This window comes from Heterodontus francisci, chromosome 30 (assembly GCF_036365525.1).
Source record: "Heterodontus francisci isolate sHetFra1 chromosome 30, sHetFra1.hap1, whole genome shotgun sequence".
NCBI lineage: Eukaryota > Metazoa > Chordata > Chondrichthyes > Heterodontiformes > Heterodontidae > Heterodontus > Heterodontus francisci.
The window spans coordinates 31,837,755-31,859,400 of NC_090400.1; positions in this window are offsets into that span (position 1 = coordinate 31,837,755).

The window sequence follows — 21,646 nt, forward strand, 5'->3', positions numbered from 1 at the left end:
CACCTTGCTCATCCCTTTGACCTGACCCCTCTTGTGCCAAGGGCATGACTACTGCAGGCTGTATGGCTTCCCAGTCCTTCCGGTCATCTATCATGGAGGTCTTAGACAACAGTACGCAGGAGGGTCTGAACAAACTGCTAACTCTGGATGTTCTGACGAAGGCTGTTAGTTCCTTTGAGAGGAGCAAAACTCCCCAAAGCGATGGCTTACTGGCAGAGTTGTAATCAATTCTGTGGCACTGGATCAGCCCAGACCTGCTGCAAGTGTACGAGAGTATGCTTCTGGCCAGCAGTATGTCAGAATCTCTAGGAAAGGCATCATTACCCTTATCCACAAGCGGAAGGGGGAGAGGAAGGAAAAATGAAATTGGTGGCCCAATTCATTGCTTAATGTGCACGACAAAATTCTATCCAAGGTCATCGCCAATCGGGTCAAGTCTGCTCTGGAGTCGGTGGTCCACCCTGCACTGTACGCAGCAGGAAGATCTCTGATGGCTACACACTTCTCAAGGATACAATCACCTATGTACGGGACAGGGAGGAGTGCCTCATTAGCTTGGATCAGGAGAAGGCCTTTGATAGAATATCACACACCTACATGAAGGAAGTGCTCTCCAAAATGGGGTTTAGGAAGGGAATCCACATTTGGATCCAACTGCTCTGCATAAATATCTGTAGCGCAGTTTCAATCAATAGATGGGAATCGGATGGTTTTCTGATTAAATCTGGAGTCAGGATGGGCTGTCCTCTCTCCCGTGTCTTGTTCATTTGCAGCATCAAACTCTTGGCCAAGTCCATCAGGACGAATGCGGGCATAAGAGGGTTGACAATCCCAGACAGCAGAGGCACTCTGGTCAAAGCCTCCCTGTACATGGACAATGTCATCATCTTCTGCCCAGATCCACTGTTAGTTCACAGACATATGAGCATCTGCGACCAGTTTGAACTGGCCTCAGGAGCCAAACTAAATTGCAGCAAGAGTGAGGCCATGTTCTTTTGGAACTGGGCCAACCGATCCTTTTTTGCTGCACCATCAGGTCAGACTACCTGAAGGTGCTGGGGATATGGTTCGGAGGGGCTGGGGCATACAACAGAAACTAGAAGGAGCGAGTAGCCATGGTGAAACAGAAACTGGGCATGTGGGAGCAACGCTCCCTCTCAATTACGGGTAAGAACCTGGTCATTAGGTGCGAGGTGCTCTCAGTGTTGCTGTACATGGCACAGGTCTGGCCCATATCCCACTCCTGAACCATGGTGGTCACCCAAGCCATCTTCCACTTTATCTGGAGATCAAAAATTGGCACCAAGACACTATGTACAAATCTCTAGATAAAGTGGGAAAAAACATATCCAAATTCACCCTCACCTTGTAGGCCACCTTTGTGTGCGGCTGTGCATAGAAACTTGGTACGCAAACACCAAGGGTTGACTTTTACTCGCCCTCCGGCATCAGGGGTTGCAGCGAGGGGCCCGAAAAATTCTTCCAGGAGAGGCCCACCACGACCCCCAACGCGAGAAAGCCCCGCCACATTTTACCAGCGGAGGCGAGGCCTCGGTGTGGTCCCAGCGGTGGGGCCTTCATTTTAATATTATAATTAAGTTAAAATCATTCAAATTAACCTACTTGGTCCCGGTGGCCATCCCACAACGATATTACAGCTGCCGGCCGCAACTCCCGTGCTTTCAGAACTCTGTTTGGAGTTCCAAGGAGCGACACCGGTGGGGAGGGGTCAGGAGTGAAATTTTCAGATCAGGAGGGGTGTGGGAGCAGGGAAAACTGCTCCGATTGGTTTTGGGGATGGTGGGTAGGGGTTGAGGGTCAAAGGTTCTGAAGGTGGGGGGGGGTGAAAGTTTGGCATATTCAAAAGTGTTTTTTTGGGGGGATATGTCCATTTTTATTTTAGAGATACAGCACTGAAACAGGCCCTTCGGCCCACCGAGTCTGTGCCGACCGTCAACCACCCATTTATACTAACCCTACACTAATTCCATATTCCTACCACATTCCCACCTGTCCCAATATTTCCTACCACCTACCTATACTAGGGGCAATTTATAATGGCCAATTTACCTATCAACCTGCAAATCTTTGGCATGTGGAAAGAAACCGGAGCACCCGGAGGAAACCCATGCAGACACAGGGAGAACTTGCAAACTCCATACAGGCAGTACCCAGAATTGAACCCGGGTCGCTGGAGCTGTGAGGCTGCGGTGCTAACCACTGCACCACTGTGCCACTCCTTGCGCAACTGTGCCGCTCCATTTATTAAATGAGAACTCGAGGGGGGTGGGGGAAGTGGGGAATCAACTAGAAATTAAAATTTTGCTGCAGTTTGTATGCACCTTTAAAAATGTAAGTGAAAATGAAGGGCCTGAAGCCCTTTAAAAATGGCGCCGGCACCTGCATGGTGGCGCTGGACGCCATTGTCTGGACAGAGCAGCCGCCCCCTCTACATCATGGGGGGGGGCTGCCACTCCGCCCCTTCCATTTAAGTGAGCCCCGCGCAAAATATTGCGGGGGCTCAGCAACAGTGTATCCACGCCTGAAGACTGCTGAAATCAGATTTGCAGCGCGGTCCTAAAATTCAGGCCCAAGTTTCACTGCATGCTGATGATCTATCTATCTCCCCGGTGTTACAAAGATGGGTCTGGTTCCATTGCCATGGAATATCCCATTCAGTTGGACCATGCCGTATCACCTGTCTCTCATGGAAAAGTTTGTTCAGAGAAACACCTTTGACCACAAGTCCATCAGATAGTCATCCACACTTAATGTCCCTGAAACCCTGCGGGAAAAGGAGATGGTGGATCCTGTCAGATGGTTCCCTGAGCAGACTGACAATCTCATTTGGCAGAACTTCCAAACAAGCACCAAGATGTAGCTTGGCTGGTGGTGAGAAGGGCCCTCACCATCAGATCTTTCCTGCACGCCCGGAGTCTCATTGCCAATGCACACTGTACTCCAGGCGGCTGCGGTGGAGAAGAGACTATCGCCCAACTACTTCTGGAATGCGCCTTTGCGAAGCAAATCTGGAAAGAGGTGCAATGGTTTTTGTCAAGGTTCATCCCAAGTAGCTCCGTAACGCAGGACTCAGTGCTCAATGAGCTGTTCCCAGGCATGCACATTGAGGTAAACATGAAATGCTGCTGGAGGACCTTCAACTCATTGAAGACACTCCTTGCTCTGCCCAGATCTTGCTCGTCTTCCAGTTGTCATTATCCTGTTGTTTTTCTTTCAGGAAATATGCGGTGTGTCTTTAAGACAACAAAGGATCAGTACTGCTTTAAGACAGCAAGATCAGAAGTTACCAAGGAAAGTGCATCTTACTTGCCCTGGATACAACCATACAGAGAGGGAGAACAAGCCAGCCTCAGACATTACCAAGGAAAGTGCATCTTGGTTGTCCAGGATACAACCATTCAGAGACAGAGAACGGGATATACAATGTTGCTGTTTAACTTTGAAACTAGCTGAAAAACTGGCTTTTGGCAGAGACAGTTGAGAGACAGACATAGACACAGCTGGGCCAGCATGAACTGAAGAAGAGATCTCTGTCAATTTAAACTGAAGGAAGTGAATTTAAACTGTTATTTTTACCTCTCAAAATTCTAAAAGTTAAGCCAGATTGATTCTTTTGAAAGTGGTTGCGAATTGTTGATTTGCTGTGGTCATCGCTGGACAGAAGAAGAGTTTGATACTTCAGCTATTGAACTGAATTGCCTATCAATGAAGAACTGTTTTCCTTTCCTCATTGGACCCTGGAAGATTGCGAGTGGATTTTGAATCAGAGGACTGTTTTGTCAGGAAGCATAAATCTGAAAGGATTTTATTGTTATTCCTATTTTTTAAATGTTGTTTTATCTCAGTAGTGTTTAAGATTTTATTTTTTTTCTAATAAACAGTTAATTTGTTGATATCTAACGATACCTGGTTTGGTTTGCCTCATTCGGCTGTGGCTTTCTTTAATTTAGGAAAGCTTAAAGAGACATGTTGTGCGATCTGCGGAGTGACAGGACTGAATTGACAGTGCGTTGCTCCCACCGCAATCAGAATCATATATTTTGATTGGGGGCTTTGTCTTGAGCGGCCGTGTCATAACACATTGCAAGTAGCTGTCAATGACTGAGTGTTGCAGACTGGCACATTCCAAAGGTCCAAGACTATGTGCGAGGGGTGCACTAAAGCTTTGTCAGCTGCTGCAAAGGCTCAATGGGGAAAGGTCACAGTCTAAGATCTGCCTGCCATACAATACAGAAGGACTGGAAACCAGGTAAAACCCTTCAGACTGTATGCACCAGAAAATGTTTGACATGAAATGTGAATGTACATTGTATATATAACCTGTAATGGCTAGTGTAGTGAGGCACCTCATGTACTGTATTGAAAGAAACTGATCTGTATTGCAATTTATGTAATGTCAAATTTGAACTGTTATGGAATGTACTTTTACAAATTTTATGAATACAGTTTTGGAAAAAAAAAAGGACCACTGTTTCATACCTATTGACCATCAGTAGGGAACTTGGAGCAGCTGCTCAAAGGCGACATTGTGAGAAGTTGCATTCATTGGAGACACAGCTACTGCTCATGTGGCTCATGTGCCTGTGCTGTGATCTGGCAAGGGACTGTCACTGTTACAGCTGTACATGATATGTGCACCTCAAATGCTTATATAATTAAGTTTAAATTATTCTCAATATGGTCAGATTGAAAATGATCTGATGATTAAAGGCCAACTGATCACCAATAAACTGGGTAATTACAGCCAACTGATGACAAAGATTAATGCCAAAGTCCTTTATCTCCTATCTCATGGAGGTAAGAGAGTCAAAGGGCTGAATTTTCCTCGATGGGTCGCAATCCCAAGGTGGGCCTGAATTTTGGGAGCCCTATCCAATTAGGGATGGCAGCCGGTTCCCAGCACAGGAGGTCAGTTCTGGGTGGCCTGTGGATAGGGAACTGGCCTCCTTTGCAGTATGGTCGCTGCTGAGAGGCCAGCAACAGGAGGGGCAGAAGCACCATGGAGGTGCTTTCAGTAGGAGTGCAGTGGCTGCCATTGCAGCAAAAGCTACCTTAGCGGAGACATCAGTCTCCATGAAGTCGGTGAGACGTCGTGCCTTCTACTTAGGGAGATCTGAGCACTGTGATTTTATGCTGGCAAGTTAATAAAAGGCCAGACATGGTTTGTGCTCTGACCTCCTGCTGTGAAGCTGCCTCTGCTCCATTTCCAGGCTCCTCACACAGTGGGAAGGGTCCCTTGGAAATATTTCTCTCCATTTCCACAACAGGGGTTAATTGCTCTATGAAGTGCCCTAATCGGCTACCTGCTGCTGCCTAAGGAGTAACTGATGCTGCTGGGAGCCTGCCTCCAGGAAAAGCACTCGGAGGCGGGAACATGTCGCGCAGCTGGTCCGACACCATTCAATCTAATTTTCCTCTCTCCCACCACCTCCAAAGCTACTTGCACTGGGCTGGGAAAATACAGCCCAAGGTGTCGGTCATGCTGATCCACCAATGTTCACCCCCAATCATTCCTCCAATAATTAAGTTCTCTTCCAACTCATGATTAACATGGGGCTAATGGCCTCCCTGTTTTATTGGTAACTTGGGTGCATCTACTACAACTAATTGAGGTTCCTCACTCCTGGCAAGTTAGACTGATCTATTACATTTCCTCTCACTGGCTCTCCCACATCAGCCTGGCAGCTGCTTGAGAGAGTGCAGTCATATGTGTCTCACACAGAGCCAGAGGGTCCAGGAGATGGAGAGGCTGAAGTTTGCCACATCTCCCCCCACGTTTGCACCCTGAAGATGCAACATGGACAAGAGTGATGACTGCACTTCACCTGCCCTCCAGCCAGGGTGAACACCCCCTTTTTTTTATTATTCGTTCATGGGATGTGGGCATCGCTGGCCAGGCCAGCATTTATTGCCCATCTGTAATTGCCCTTGAGAAGGTAGTGATGAGCTGCAAAGGTAGCTTTTGCTGCAATGACAGCCACTGCACTCCTACTGAAGGCACCTCCATGGTGCTGCTGCCCCTCCTGTTGCTGGCCTTTCAGCAGCAACCACGCTGCAGTTCATCTGGGGTAGGTACACCCACAGTGCTGTTAAGAAGGGAGTTCCAGGATTTTGACCCAGCGACAGTGAAGGAACGGTGATATAGTTCCAAGTCAGGATGGTGTGTGGCTTGGAGGGGAACTTGCAGGTGGTGGTGTTCCAATACATCTGCTGCCCTTGTCCTTCTACACGGTAGAGGTCGCGGGTTTGGAAGGTACTGTCCAAGGAGCCTTGGTGAGTTGCTGCAGTGCATCTTGTAGATGGTACACACTGTTGCCACTGTGCCAGTAGTGAAGGGACTGAATGTTGAAGGTGGTGGTTGAGGTGCCAATCAAGTGGGCTGCTTTGTCCTGAATGGTGTTGGAGTTGCACCCATCCAGGCAAGTGGAGAGTATTCCATCATACTCCTGACTTGTGCCTTGCAGATGGTGGACAGGCTTTGGGGAGTCAGGAGGTGAATTACTCACCACAGGATTCCTAGCCTCTGACCTGATCTTGTAGCCACAGTATTTATATGGCTACTCCAGTTCAGTTTCTGGTCAATGGTAACCCCCAGGATGTTGATAGTGGGGGATTTAGTGATTGTAATGTCAGTGAATGTCAAGGCGAGATGGTCATTGCCCAACACTTGTGTGGCACGAATGTCTCTTGCCACTTATCAGCCCAAGCCTGGATATTGTCCAGGTATTGCTGCATTTCTGCATGGACTGCTTCAGTATCTGAGGTGTCACGAATGGTGCTAAACATTGTGCAGTGAACATCCCCATTTCTGACCTTATAATTGAAGGAAGTTCATTGATGAAGCAGCTGAAGATGGTTGGGCCTAGGACACTACCCTGAGGAACTCATGTAGTGATGTCCTGGAGCTGAGATGATTGACCAACAACCACAGCCATCTTCCTTTGTGCTAAGTACAACTCGAGCAGCGAAGAGTTTTCTCCCGATTCCCATTGACACAAGTTTTGCTCAGGCTCTTTGATGCCATACTCTGTCAATTGCTGCCTTGATGTCAAGGGCAGTCACTCTCACCTCACCTCTTGAGTTTAGCTCTTTGGTCCATGTTTGAGCCAAGGCTGTTATGAGGTCAGGACCTGAGTGGCCCTGGCGGAACCCAAACTGAGCATCACTGAGCAGGTTATTGCTGAGCAAGTGCCACTTGATAGCACAGTTGACTACATCTTCCATCACTTTACTGATGACTGAGAGTAGACTGATGGGGCGATAATTGGTTGGGTTGGACTTGACCTGCTTTTTGTGTACAGGACATACCTGGGCAATTTTCCACATTGCCGGGTAGATGCTAGTGTTGCAGCTGTACTGGAACAGCTTGGCTAATGGCGCAAGTTCTGGAGCACAGGTCTTCAGTACTATTGCCGGAATGCCAGAATGCTGTCAGGGCCCATAGCCTTTGCAGTATCCAGTGCCTTCAGTCGTTTCTTGATATCACTTGGAGTGAATCGAATTGGCTGAAGACTGGCATCTGTGATGCTGGGGACCTCAGGAGGAGGTCGAGATGGATCATCCGCTTGGCATTTCTGGCTGAAGACGGTTACTTGCCCTTGTTTGACCTAATGCCATGAGACTTCATGGGGTCTGGAGTCGATTTTGAGGATTCCCAGGGCAACTCCCTCCTGACTGTATACTACTGTGCCGCCACCTCTGCTGGATCTGGCCTGCCGGTGGGACAGGACATACCCAGGGATGGTGATGCCAGTGTCTGGGACATTGTCTGTAAGGAATGACTCAGTGAGTATGACTATGTCAGGCTGTTGCTTGACTAGTTTGTGGGACAGCTCTCCCAACTTTGGCACAAGTCCCCAGATGTTAGTAAGGAGGAGGACTTTGCCGGGTTGACAGGGCTGGGTTTGCCACTGTTATTTCCAGTGCCTAGTTTGATGCCGGATGGTCCGTCCTGTTTCATGCCTTATTAACTTCGTAGCGGTGAGATCAACTGAGTGACTTGCTAGGTCATTTCAGAGGGCATTTAAGAGGCAACCGCATTACTGTGGGTCTGGAGTCACATGTTGGCCAGACCAGGTAAGGACAGCAGATTTCCTTCCCTAAAGGACATTAGTGAACCAGATGGGTTTTTACAGCAATCGACAATGGTTTCATGGCCATCACTAGACTAGCTTTAATTCCAGATTTATTAATTGAATTCAAATTCCACCTGCTACTGTGGTGGGATTCAAACCCATGTCCCCACAGCAATACCCTGGTTCTCTGGGTTACTAGTCCAGTGACAATACCACTACGCCAACGCCTCCTCTTCCTTCTCCTTCCATTCCTCCTCCTCCATGTCAACTTCCTGTCAATGGTCTCTCAAGGCCTGGTGTCAACACCCTCTTCAGTTACTGACACATTGCCCATCTGCAGCCTCTACATCCAAAGACAGCTGTCCATCTCTGGGATGGAAAAAATAAACTTTTTAATGGTAAGCATGTCTATCTGGCACATCTCATATGCTGCAAGTGTACATTCAATATTTTATCCTCTTTATACACGTTACAGCTAACAAACTTGTTTTAAACATGCAGCTAGTCAAAGCAACAATGTGACACTCACTTTTCCTCACTCCAATATCTGTTTGGGCACCAATCGCTGAACTGATGTCCACCAGCTGACTGGCTCTTTCTTCATGCACTCAGAGCCTATGCCACCTCCTTCCATACCAACTTGCTAATTTTTCATGGTGCCCTATGTTGTATTATTTCCTAAAGAGTGATGTCCCATTAAGAACTCAGTATGCTAATGAGCTAAATACCAGGATGTAGTCTTGTGACGAGAAGCCATAGTCACTCTGCAACTGTAACACCCTAGGCAAAGGATAAAGGATCTGTAAATAGTTTTCTCTGTATTGTATATACTAGTTTAGCTGTTAATAAACCTTCCAGAGATCTTCAACAAACTGGAGTCCACGTACCTCATTGTGTTGCTTAAGATAACACAACGAAACCCATGACACCTTATACTTCTTGTTCCCCAGAAGTCACCGCACCATGCCTCCACTTCATTGAGCAGTGTGTTGTGTCTTCATCACTAAAGTTGTAACACTTCTCATCTATCTTTTGCTCTGCCGTGGTAAATACCTGGATGGATTTTTTTAAATAGTTACTTTGCACGCCTTTTTTAAAACTATTGATTTTACTTTGATCAGCTGTTTATAAACTGTTCATTTTACTTTGCCATTTTAGTAAAAGTTTTTTAAAAGTTTCTCTGTAATTAACCTAAGCTTAAGATGCCATTTAAAGACAACTCCACTTTCTGATAGTCCTGGCTGAATTTCTGCATGTGTCTTCTCCTGCTGTTTTGTCTGATTTTGAGGGTGTGTCTTGTCTTGACAGCCTCATGTGCTCAGGCACTTTCAGACACATTAAGGAACGCTGCTCAGCTCCGTGGGAGAGAATGCTGTGTAGAAGTCACTCATCTGTTATCCCAAGTTTTTTCGTGAGCAGCAGTTCATTCGCTGCTGACAGCAAAATCCAGGCCCTTATTTAAGAACACAAGAAATAGGAACAGGCGTAGGCCATTCAGCCCATCGAGCCTGCTCCACCATTCAATAAGATCATGACTAATCTAATTGTTGCCTTAACCTCACTTTCCTGTGGGGCCCCCACAACTATTGATTCCCTTGTCAATCGAAAATCTGTCTAATTCAGCCTTGAATATGTTCAATGACTCAGCCTCCACTGCTCGCTGGAGAAGAGAATTCCAAACACTAATGACCCTCTGAGAGAAGAAATTTCTCCTCATCTGTCTTAAATGGGAGACCCCTTAATTTGAATCTGTGCCTCATATTTCTAGATTCCCCCACGAGGGGAAACATCATCTCAGCATCTACCCTGTCAAGCCTCCTCAGAACCTTATGCATTTCCACAAGATCACCTTTCAATCTTCTAACATCCAGGAGTATAGGCCCAACCTGCTCAAACTTTTCTCTTAAGACAAACCCCTCATCCCAGGAATCAGCCTAGTGAACCTTCTCTGAACAGCTTCCAATGAAAGTATGCCCCTCCTTAAATAAGGTGACCAAAACTGTAAGCAGTACTCTAGGTGAGGACTCAGCAATGCCCTGTACAGTTGGAGGAAGACGTCCCTACTTTTAGACTCCATCCCCCTTGCAATAAAGGCCAACATTACATTTCCCTTCCTAATTATTTGCTCGTACATGCTGGCCTTTTGTGATTCATGTACAAAGACACCCAGGTGTTCTGTACTACAGCATTCTGCAGTCTCTCTCCATTTAAATAATGTTCTGCTTTTCTATTCTTCTTGCCAAAATGGACAATCTCACATTTTCCACATTATACTCCATCTGTCAAATTTTTGCCCACACACATAACCTATCTATGACCAGAATTTTGCAGTAGGCTGACGGGAGATGGCCACCGACTCAGAAGTCGGTGGCGAACCCGTTTCCACCTCGCCTGGGGACCCAACCTGTATTTTGCGGGTTTCCGGGCTTCAAATGGTGTGAGGCGGGACTTCCACCCGCTTGAGGTAGGAAGTCCCGCCTAATAGATCTGCTGGCCAATCAGCGGGCCGGCAGCTCTTAGTCCTAGCAGCGCCCCCGGAGCGTTGTCCACTGCTGGGACGACAGCCCAGCATGAAGACATGATGCCTGGGAGCTGGGAGGGAAGGTAAGTTTTGGTTGCCTCATCGGGGGTAATCGGTGGGGCCCCGGTGAGGCAAGGGTGGTCGATTGGGGGGAAGGGGGCGATCATGAGGGCCACCCTGGACGCTCGGAAGCCACTTGCTTTTGTTAGGTGGCTTTTCCCAGCTCCAGGACGCCCGCTTGCCACGCGTAAATTGTAAATTCCTTGTGGAGGCGGGCGACGGCACTGTGGCCGTAAAGTGGCCACTAAAGGCCCTTGACTGGCCTGGGGCGGGCGGGCTGTTTGTCGGCCCTGCTGCCCTGCGTAAAGTGACGACAGAGGTGGGAACGGGTCAGGAAGGGCTCCCGCTGCCTGCCACTCCATTTTACGCCACCTCCCCGCCACCATCCCACTCGTCGGGATGGCGTATAATTCCGGCCTATATCCCTTTGCAGACTCTTTGTATCATCCTCAACTTGCTTTCCCCGTTGTCTTCGTATTGTCAGCAAATTTGGCTACAATACACTCAGTCCCTTCATCCAAGGTATAAATATAGATCATAAATAGTTAAGACCCCAGCACTGATCCCTGTGGCACTCCACTAGTTACAGTTTGCCAACCTGAAAATGACCCATTTATCCCGACTCTGTTTCCTGTTAATTAGTTAGTCTTCTGTCCATGCTAATATATCACTCTGAACACCATGAGCTATTATCTTGTGTAGTAACCTTTTATGTTGCACCTTATCAAATGCCTTTTGAAAATCCAAATATACTACATCGACTGGTTCCTCTTTATCCACCCTGCTTGATACATCCTCAAAGAACTCTAATAATTTTTTCAAACATGATTTCCCTTTCATAAAACCATGTTGACTCTTCCTGATTGTATTATGATTTTCTAGATGTCCTGCTGCCAGCTCTTTAATAATGGATTCTAGTATTTTCCCCAATGACATGTTAGGCTAACTGCCTATAGTTTTGTACTTTCTGTCTCCCTCCTTTTCTAAACAGAGATGTTACATTTGCGGTTTTCCAATCTGCGGGGACCTTTCCAGAATCTAGAGAATTTTGAAAGATTACAATCAATGCATCCACTATCTGCAACCACTTCCTTTAAGACCCTCGGATGCAGGTCATCAGGTCCAGGGGACTTGTTATCATTTAGTCCAATAGTATTCCCATTATTTTTTGTCTAGTGATAGTGTTTAAGTTCCTCCCTCCCATTTGCCTCCTGATTTTCTACTCTTCTTGGGATGCTTTTGTGTCTTCTTCTATGACGACGGATACTAACTATTGTTCAAAGCCTCTGCCATTTCCTCATTTCCCATTATTAATTCCCCATTCTCACCATCTAAGAGACCATGCTCACTTTAGCTACACTTCTCTTTCTTATATATTTGTAGAAGTTTTTACTGTCTGTTTTTATATTTCTTGCTAGTTTTCTCTCATACTCAAATTTCTCCCTTTTTTTAAGTCATCCTTTGCTGGTTTCTAAAGTTTTCCCAATCTTCTGGCCTACCACTAATCTTTGCAGCATTGTACACTTTTTCTTTCAATTAGCGACTACCCTTTACTTCCTTAGTTAGTTACAGATGGTGCATCCTTCTGGTAGTGTGTTTCTTCCTCAATGGAATATATCTTTGTTGAGAATAATGAAATATCTCCTTAAATGTCTGCCACTGCTTCTCTACTGTCTAACCTTTTAACATATTTTCCCAGTCCACATTAGCCAACTCTGTCTTCATACCCTTGTAATTGTCTTTATTTAAGTTAAAGACACTAGTTATGGACTCATATTTCTTACCCTCAAACTGAATGTGAAATTCTATCATGATATGATCACTCTTGCCTAGAGGATCCATTACCACACATTACCACATCCAAAATAGCCTGGTCCCTGGTAGGTTCTAGAAAATATTGTTCCAAGAAACTGTCCTGAATACACTATATGAACTCATCGTCCAGACTACTGTTGCGACCAAGTGAGGAAGGGGTCGAGGGCTCCCCTCTCAGACTTTTCCTGGTTTGGCCGTAACAGTGTTTAACTTTTAAAACAGTGTTTTTAGATTCCCCTCAGTGAGTCCTTGCTCACTGCTCTCTAATTGTAATTGTAAAGAAATCAACCAGACAGGTTTTTTCAGATTTAAACAAGAAAGGTGTAAGTTTATTAATCTTAAAACTCTAACTCAGTTAAAACTACTAATAATATGTGACGCTACCATGCTAGCACGCATACACGATAAACACACACACAAATAGATACAGAGGAGGAGAAAGTATTAAAGGGGGGGGAAGGTTTGAAGTAGTAGATGGAATTCAGTTACTGGTTTTGGGTCGGATGTAAAGTCTTTGATTGAAGTTAAGTCTTGCAGTTCTTGTTGGGGCCCAATGCACACTTTCAAATTTGTTTCACTGGTACCAGAAGGCTGCAGGATCTTCTGTCTTGAAGCTTAAGTTACTTCCATGGGTCTCTGGAGCTTTGTGTAAGAGAGAGACAGAGAGAAAGAGAGATAGGCCTTGCTTCTCTTTGGTCTTCAAAAAGCAGTCTGCCCAAAACTTTACTGTGAGCACAATTTAATCAATTCCCAGGTTGGCCAGCAGGTTTGTCATGCGACTAGCTCTTCGTTTGAAACAGCATTGCCTTTAAAGTTTGTTGATTCTTTCAAGCTTACCAGACATGCTCAATGGGGTGGGGGAAGTGGGGGTTGGGGGTGGAATGCTGACTCTTAGGCATTCGATGACTGTCAATGTCTCTAGATCATCACTATTGACAAAACCAATCTGGCTAATTGAATCCAGGAATGCTTCCATTGTCTCTCTGGCAACTGTCTCTCAGAATACAAATGTGCAGCCATGTTTTTAGCCACTGCTCTGTGGTCTTTTTAAACAAGTTATTTCAATGTCCAGTCGTCTTTGGCCTCCTTATCTCGAGAGACAATGGGTAAGTGCCTGGAGATGGTCAGTGGTGTGTGGAGCAGCGCCTGGAGTGGCTATAAAGGCCAATTCTAGAGTGACAGGCTCTTCCACAGATGCTTCAGAAAAAATTGTTTGTCGGGGCTCTCCCCTTGCACTTCTGTCTTTTTTCTGCCAACTGCTAAGTCTCTTCGACTCGCCACACTTTAGCCCCGCCTTTATGGCTGCCCGCCAGCTCTGGCAAACGCTGGCAACTGACTCCCACGACTTGTGATCAATGTCACAGGACTTCATGTCGCGTTTACAGACGTCTTTAAAGCGGAGACATGGACGGCGGTGGGTCTGATACCAGTGGTGAGCTCGCTGTACAATGTGTCTTTGGGGATCCTGCCATCTTCCATGCGGCTCACATGGCCAAGCCATCTCAAGCGCCGCTGACTCAGTAGTGTGTATAAGCTGGGGACGTTGGCCGCCTCGAGGACTTCTGTGTTGGAGATATGGCCCTGCCACCTGATGCCAAGTAGTCTCCGGAGGCAGCGAAGCTGGAATGAATTGAGACGTCGCTCTTGGCTGACATACATTGTCCAGGCCTTGCTGCCATAGAGCAAGGTACTGAGGACACAGGCTTGATACACTCGGACTTTTGTGTTCCGTGTCAGTGCGCCATTTTCCCACACTCTCTTGGCCAGTCTGGACATGGCAGTGGAAGCCTTTCCCATGCGCTTGTTGATTTCTGCATCGAGAGACAGGTTACTGGTGATAGTTAAGCCTAGGTAGGTGAACTCTTGAACCACTTCCAGAGCGTGGTCGCCAATATTGATGGATGGAGCATTTCTGACGTCCTGTCCCATGATGTTCGTTTTCTTGAGGCTGATTGTTAGGCCAAATTCGTTGCAGGCAGCCGCAAACCTGTCGATGAGACTCTGCATACACTCTTCAGTGTGATATGTTAATGCAGCATCGTCAGCAAAGAGGAGTTCCCTGATGAGGACTTTCCATACTTTGGTCTTCGCTCCTAGACGGGCAAGGTTGAACAACCTGCCACCTGATCTTGTGTGGAGGAAAATTCCTTCTTCTGAAGAGTTGAACGCATGTGAGAGCAGCAGGGAGAAAAAAATCCCAAAAAATGTGGGTGCGAGAACACAGCCCTGTTTCGTGCCACTCAGGATGAGGTGCCGCTATGTTGAATTGTGCCTTTCATATTGTCATGGAATGAGGTGATGATACTTAGTAGCTTTGGTGGACATCCAATCTTTTCTAGTCGTCTGAAGAGACCACATCTGCTGACGAGGTCAAAGGCTTTGGTGAGATTAATGAAAGCAATGTAGAGGGGCATCTGTTGTTCGCGGCATTTCTCCTGTATCTGACGAAGGGAGAACAGCATGTCAATGGTCGATCTCTCTGCACGAAAGCCACACTGTGCCTCAGGGTAGACGCGCTCGGCCAGCTTTTGGAGCCTGTTTAAAGCGACTCGAGCGAAGACTTTCCCCACTATGCTGAGCAGGGAGATTCCACGGTAGTTGTTGCAGTCACCGCGGTCACCTTTGTTTTTATAGAGGGTGATGATATTGGCATCGCGCATGTCCAGTAAACGTTCAAGTAATGCTCCATATGACGAAATTAATATGTTTTCATTTGGCAGGTGTGGTTTTCCGTCACACTACCTTTGCCAATTTGATTTGTCCAATTGATGTGAAGATTAAAATCATTCGCGATTATTACTGTACCTTTCTTGCAAGCCCTGAATATTTCTCAATGTATACTCTGTCGTACTTTGTACCTACTTCTTTCCTTTGGTGTTTCTTATCTCCACCCAAACTGATTCAACAGCTTGATCTTCTGAAACAAGATAATTTCTGACTACTGTACTGATCTCACCCTTTTTTAATAGAGCTACTCCACCTCCTTTTCCTTTCATCCTGTCCTTCTGAAATGTCAAATACCCTTCATTATTCAGGTCCCAGTCTTGGTCACCTTGCAACCATGTCTCTGTAATGGCTATCATATCAGACTCATTTATTTCTATTTGTGCTATCAATTCATCCACCTTGTTATGAATGTTGTGAGCATTCAGATAAGGAGCCTTTAATTCTGTCTTCTTTCAATTTTTTCCTACTCTGACCTTAATTGCTGTTGCGCTCTTATGTTTGCATGCTCTGTTCCTTCCTGTCAAACTGCGGTTCTCATTACCCGTATCATTACCCTACACTATTTCCTTGTTGTTTTTCTTTAACTTTCCAAATCTCCCCTCATGTAAACCCTCTTTTCCACCCCCCAACCCCCCTTCTACCGCTCTACTATTTAGTTTAAAGCTCTCTTTACCACCCTAGTTATATGACTACAGGCACTTACTGCAGATATGGTTGCTGTGTGTCATACAGGTGCCAGCAGCTCCCACGTGCGACAGCTGCTACACATCACCTGCCCTGCCATCTTTACTGTGTTTTGTTTAACAAATTAGGGTTAGAAATATCACTCAACAATTATCTGTAGTTATCCATTGGTTTAATTAGTTCAGTTATGAAATTAATGCAATACTTATATCTCCCTAGTACCAGTTTAAACTACTGTCCCAGTTTAGAGAGAAACAAAAGAAAACGCTCACCGAATTAATGCTTCTGGGCTTCAGCTCTCATGTCTTGCTGCTGGTCTCCGGCTCCCTTTCACAGGCCACTCCTTTTTTTTTAAAAAAAGGTCAGGACAGCACCTCCTCCCTCACTGCACCAAACTCCCTCACTTACCAAATTCTCAAGTGCACACTTCGTCTTGAGCTGCACTCAATCACAAGCTGCTACCTTCGTGCCTGTTTCCTTTGTGTGCTCAAGACTACCTGTATTTATGCTAGCTGAAATTCTACAGAGTTGAGTCATGCACTGCTGGCTAGAGACACCAGTTCTAACCAGCTACCTAATTAACGAGTTATAGCTGCCTCTCCAGCAGGGGGCTTGTTTATCCCTGACTAAGACTGAAAGAAAGTTAACTTAAGCAGTAAATTGCTGTTAAATGCTAAATGCAAACTTGACTAGCTTTTCAAAATATCAGCCCTTAAAACACTTACCAAACCCTCAAGCTCACACTCCATCTGGAGCTGCACTCTCAGTCATGAGCTGCTACCTTTGTGCCTGCTTTTTTTGCTGCATCTAGCAAGATAGGAATAAACTAGCTGTTTCTCCAGGGATATAAAGGAAAGGAGCATGAACATTAAAATAAATCAAGTATTGATCCAACATGCTTACCCATCAGTCATGGGAAAGTTATTGTACATGTGAATGAATTATAGTTTATCTTTATTAAGCAAACAATTCTGCTTCAAGAACAGATAGCTGCAGTTATGCTTTTGGGAAACAGGCATAAAATGGACAGGACGCCTCTTCATTTTCAAATCTTTTTTACAAAAATAATATATACCAATTTGAATTTTCCTTTCAATTTACCTGAATACTTTAGTGAGGTTATGGAGTATGAATATATAATGGCAGCACTGTGAGGTACTGAAAAACATAGTCTTCAGGTGGTCCTGTGTTTCTATAGTGACAGAAGTAATGGCTGCAAGCTGGTCTCTAAGGTGATCATTATTTGAGGCCTGCAAATTGCTGGCATAGGATTAAAAAAAACAACTAGAACAGTATAGTAGGGATCTTCATTCTTATCCTTACAAACTAGGAAAGTATCAAGCATTATATTTGATATATGCAAATTGTGATCTCAAGTCTACTTATTTCTTTCTATCAATCATGCATTACCAGACAGAATATGAATAAAGTAAAAACAGTACAGAACATTCAAACCAAATGAGTGCTCAGACCACTGAATCCATTTAGAAATATGATGGGCTTACTTATAGTAATGATATCCTTCATAATTATCACTCCAAAGCTAGGCAATGGCACAGAAACAAGTACTCTACATTTAACAGGGCCAATGTTGAAAGGTACCGATAGGAAAACTAATTTTATAACAACTTTGCTCAAAAGCTATTTGCATTCTGAAGTTCCTTTTGAAAAGCTGTTCTTCCCATTTCATCAGATGTGGGCCCACACCATTAATGTTGTACTTTTGTAGAGAATATGTAAAATATGATCTACTGAAAGGTACATTGCAGTCCAATGAAAGTTAATATCTGAAAAACAGATCATCAAAAACCTACCTCAGCCTTTTGCAGCAATCAAACAGCTTCTTTTGGATGTACAAACAATTCAGTGCAGTCAGAATATAGCATTTATGAATGTTGATCTGTTAAAGACAATATTTTTCACTATGCTTTCAAATTTCAGTTGGGATATATTTTTCTTTAAAATACTGAATACAATTTTTTTTATTTTCAATGGGAAAGGGCAAAATTATACTGTTACCTCCAGCTCAGTTATGGAGCTACCAGGCTGATACTTAAGTGAGGTGGCAAATGTATGCTGCCCAGCAGGCTGTAGGAAGTGAGTGCTTAGCAATACACTGAAAATCACATGCTGCTCACTGGGTCTGAAAAAAAATTAAAACAGAAAATGTCAAGCAGTATAATTAACTCAGCCATAAACTGGAGTATAATAATAACCACTTGTCAAATACTAGTTAAGTGCTATGTATTCAAATGAAATAACTACTTAGCAATTAACAGATGCTTAGGATGAATTATAGATATGCACACAATTCTGATTTGCTATCCAAATGCCTGAAGAAGTTAAAGCCAATGAGGGACATTATAAGCATCTTAAATTTATTGAAAGGTCATCGGCCTGAAACATTAACTCTGCTTCTCTCTCCACAGATGCAGCCTGACCTACTGAGTGTTCCCAGCATTTTCGGTTTTTATTTTGGATTCCCAGTATTTGCAGTATTTTACTTTTGGTAAATTCATTGCTGATCAACTTCTACTTCGTATAATTTTTTCAAAGCATTTTTCTCTCTTGTTTTCATTAAGGTAAAATAAATCCTGGGACTTTATGTATGGAGCTAATAGTCAATACTTGAGAGATACTGCTGACATAAGATTAATGTAGAATACAAAATTATAAACTAACATATGGTGTACAAGCTGCTTATTTATATCTGAGACTTCATGGCCTAGTTTGTGATGTATTACATTTGTTGCATTTAGTCCCATACTCATGATCTACACAGGATAAAGACAGTGAAGGACACTGAAATGTCTGAGCAGACATCTGTTCGCTTCAGAACAGCTGCAGTAGTATTTGTCTTGCAATTGTTAAGTAGGTGTTAAGAGTGTTTCCATTTTTTGTTAAATTTTGAGAATTTGTGTTAAAAATCGAAAGGATTCCATAGATTCCAGAACTTTGGGTGTTTATTTATTAAAGGAGGTCACTAGAAGGTTTGGACTGAGTTTGAACTGTAAACAGTTATTGGAAGGCACCTGTATTCAAATAAAAACCAAGCAGGGATTGTTTTTGACTTGCAGAGATGTTTACAAAGGAGTGACAGGCCAAGGTTATAGGCAGCAGGAAACTTGGTTTCTGGAAAGTTTTGGTTTCAATTTGAACTGTTAAAAAGCCAGTTGCTTCTTGCAGGAGAAGACAGCTCATCTCTCATTCTTGAAAAGAAACTCTATTTCCAATGTGGCAGATTCCTATTTCCTCCTCTATTTGAAGGAACCTTGCATCTTTGAAGGAACCTTGCATCGAATGTGTGGACACTGAAACTTATGCTGCTTTCCTGCTGTGAGACTTATTTGGAGCCTCTGTAGCTGCACCACTTGGAAAACCTACCCAAACTGATCATCAACATCACCTGGACAGAACTGTTCTAGGAAGATCCCATTGACAGTCGTCAACATGCATTTGGGATGCCAAACCAAAACATAGGACATCTTTCCGTACTTCTTTTCAGCCTAAGTATTTTTTTTTATTATTCCTACTATTGCTTTGTAACAGTTATAAACAAAAATCCCTTTTATTTTTCCTGATTAACCAGTGTCTTTGTGTGTGTGTGTGAGGGCTATGATAAATAAGGGGCTTTAATATTTCAATTTGTGTGTATGTTTTACTTCATTATTGGTTAAAGCTTGTTTTATAATAAACTGATAATTTTGTTGTTCATTAAATAAACTTGATTAGTGTGTTCTATTTTGGGAAAAATAGAGTATATGTTTGACTGTATCAGTAAGTGGGAAAATTTAAAATATATGTTGTGACCTTTGGAGAAGTGGGACTAGAATAAACAGTGCACTCTTCCCACCTCGGTCGTAACATAGGTGACATTCTCAACTTCCTCCTCTTGAATAAATGTGGCTTAAATATATCCCTGTGGTCCAGAGGTTGATTAGAACATTAGAACATTACAGCGCAGTACAGGCCCTTCGGCCCTCGATGTTGCGCCGACCATCTGACCTACACTATTCCATTTCCATCCATATGTCTATCCAATGACCACTTAAATGCCCTTAAAGTTGGCGAGTCTACTACTGTTGCAAGCAGGGCGTTCCACGCCCCTACTACTCTCTGCGTAAAGAAACTATCTCTGACATCTGTCCTATATCTTTCACCCCTCAACTTAAAGCTATGTCCCCTCCTGTTTGCCATGATCCGAGGAAAAAGACTCTCACTATCCACCCTATCTAACCCTCTGATTATCTTGTATGTCTCTATTAAGTCACCTCTCCTCCTCCTTCTCTCTAACGAAAACAACCCCAAGTCCCTCAGCCTTTCCTCGTAAGACCTTCCTTCCATACCAGGCAACATCCTAGTAAATCTCCTCTGCACCCTTTCCAAAGCTTCCACATCCTTCCTATAATGCAGTGACCAGAACTGCACGCAATACTCAAGGTGCGGCCTCACCAGAGTTTTGTACAGCTGCATCATGACCTCGTGGCTCCGAAACTCGATCCCCCTACTAATAAAAGCTAACACACCATATGCCTTCTTAACAGCCCTATTAACCTGGGTAGCAACTTTCAGGGATTTATGTACCTGGACACCAAGATCTCTCTGCTCATCTACTCTACCAAGAATCTTCCCATTAGCCCAGTACTCTGCATTGCTGTTACTCCTTCCAAAGTGAATCACCTCACACTTCTCCGCATTAAACTCCATTTGCCATCTCTCAGCCCAGCTCTGCAGCCTATCTATGTCCCTCTGTACCCTACAACACCCTTCGACACTATCCACAACTCCACCGACCTTCGTGTCATCCGCAAATTTACTAACCCACCCTTCTACACCCTCATCCAGGTCATTTATAAAAATGACAAACAGCAGTGGCCCCAAAACAGAACCTTGCGGTACACCACTAGTAACTAAACTCCAGGATGAACATTTGCCATCAACCACCACCCTCTGTCTTCTTTCAGCTAGCCAATTTCTGATCCAAAGCTCTAAATCACCTTCAACCCCATACTTCCGTATTTTCTGCAATAGCCTACCGTGGGGAACCTTACCAAACGCCTTACTGAAATCCATATACACCACATCCACGGCTTTACCCTCATCCACCTGTTTGGTCACCTTCTCGAAAAACTCAATAAGGTTTGTGAGGCACGACCTACCCTTCACAAAACCGTGCTGACTATCGCAAATGAACTTATTCTTTTCAAGATGATTATAAATCCTATCTCTTATAACCCTTTCCAACATTTTACCCACAACCGAAGTAAGGCTCACAGGTCTATAATTACCAGGGCTGTCTCTACTCCCCTTCTTGAACAAGGGGACAACATTTGCTATCCTCCATTCCTCCGGCACTACTCCTGTCGATAATGACGACATAAAGATCAACAACAACGGCTCTGCAATCTCCTCCCTGGCTTCCCAGAGAATCCTAGGATAAATCCCATCTGGCCCAGGGGACTTATCTATTTTCACTCTTTCCAAAATTGCTAACACCTCCTCCTTGTGAATCTCAATCCCATCCAGCCTAGTAGGCTGTATCTCAGTAATCTCCTCGGCAACATTTTCTTTCTCTACTGTAAATACTGACGAAAAATATTCATTTAACGCTTCCCCTATCTCCTCTGATTCCGCACACAACTTCCCACTACTATCCTTGATTGGCCCTGTTCTAACTCTTATCATTCTTTTATTCCTGATATACCTATAGAAAGCCTTAGGGTTTTCTTTGATCCTATCCGCC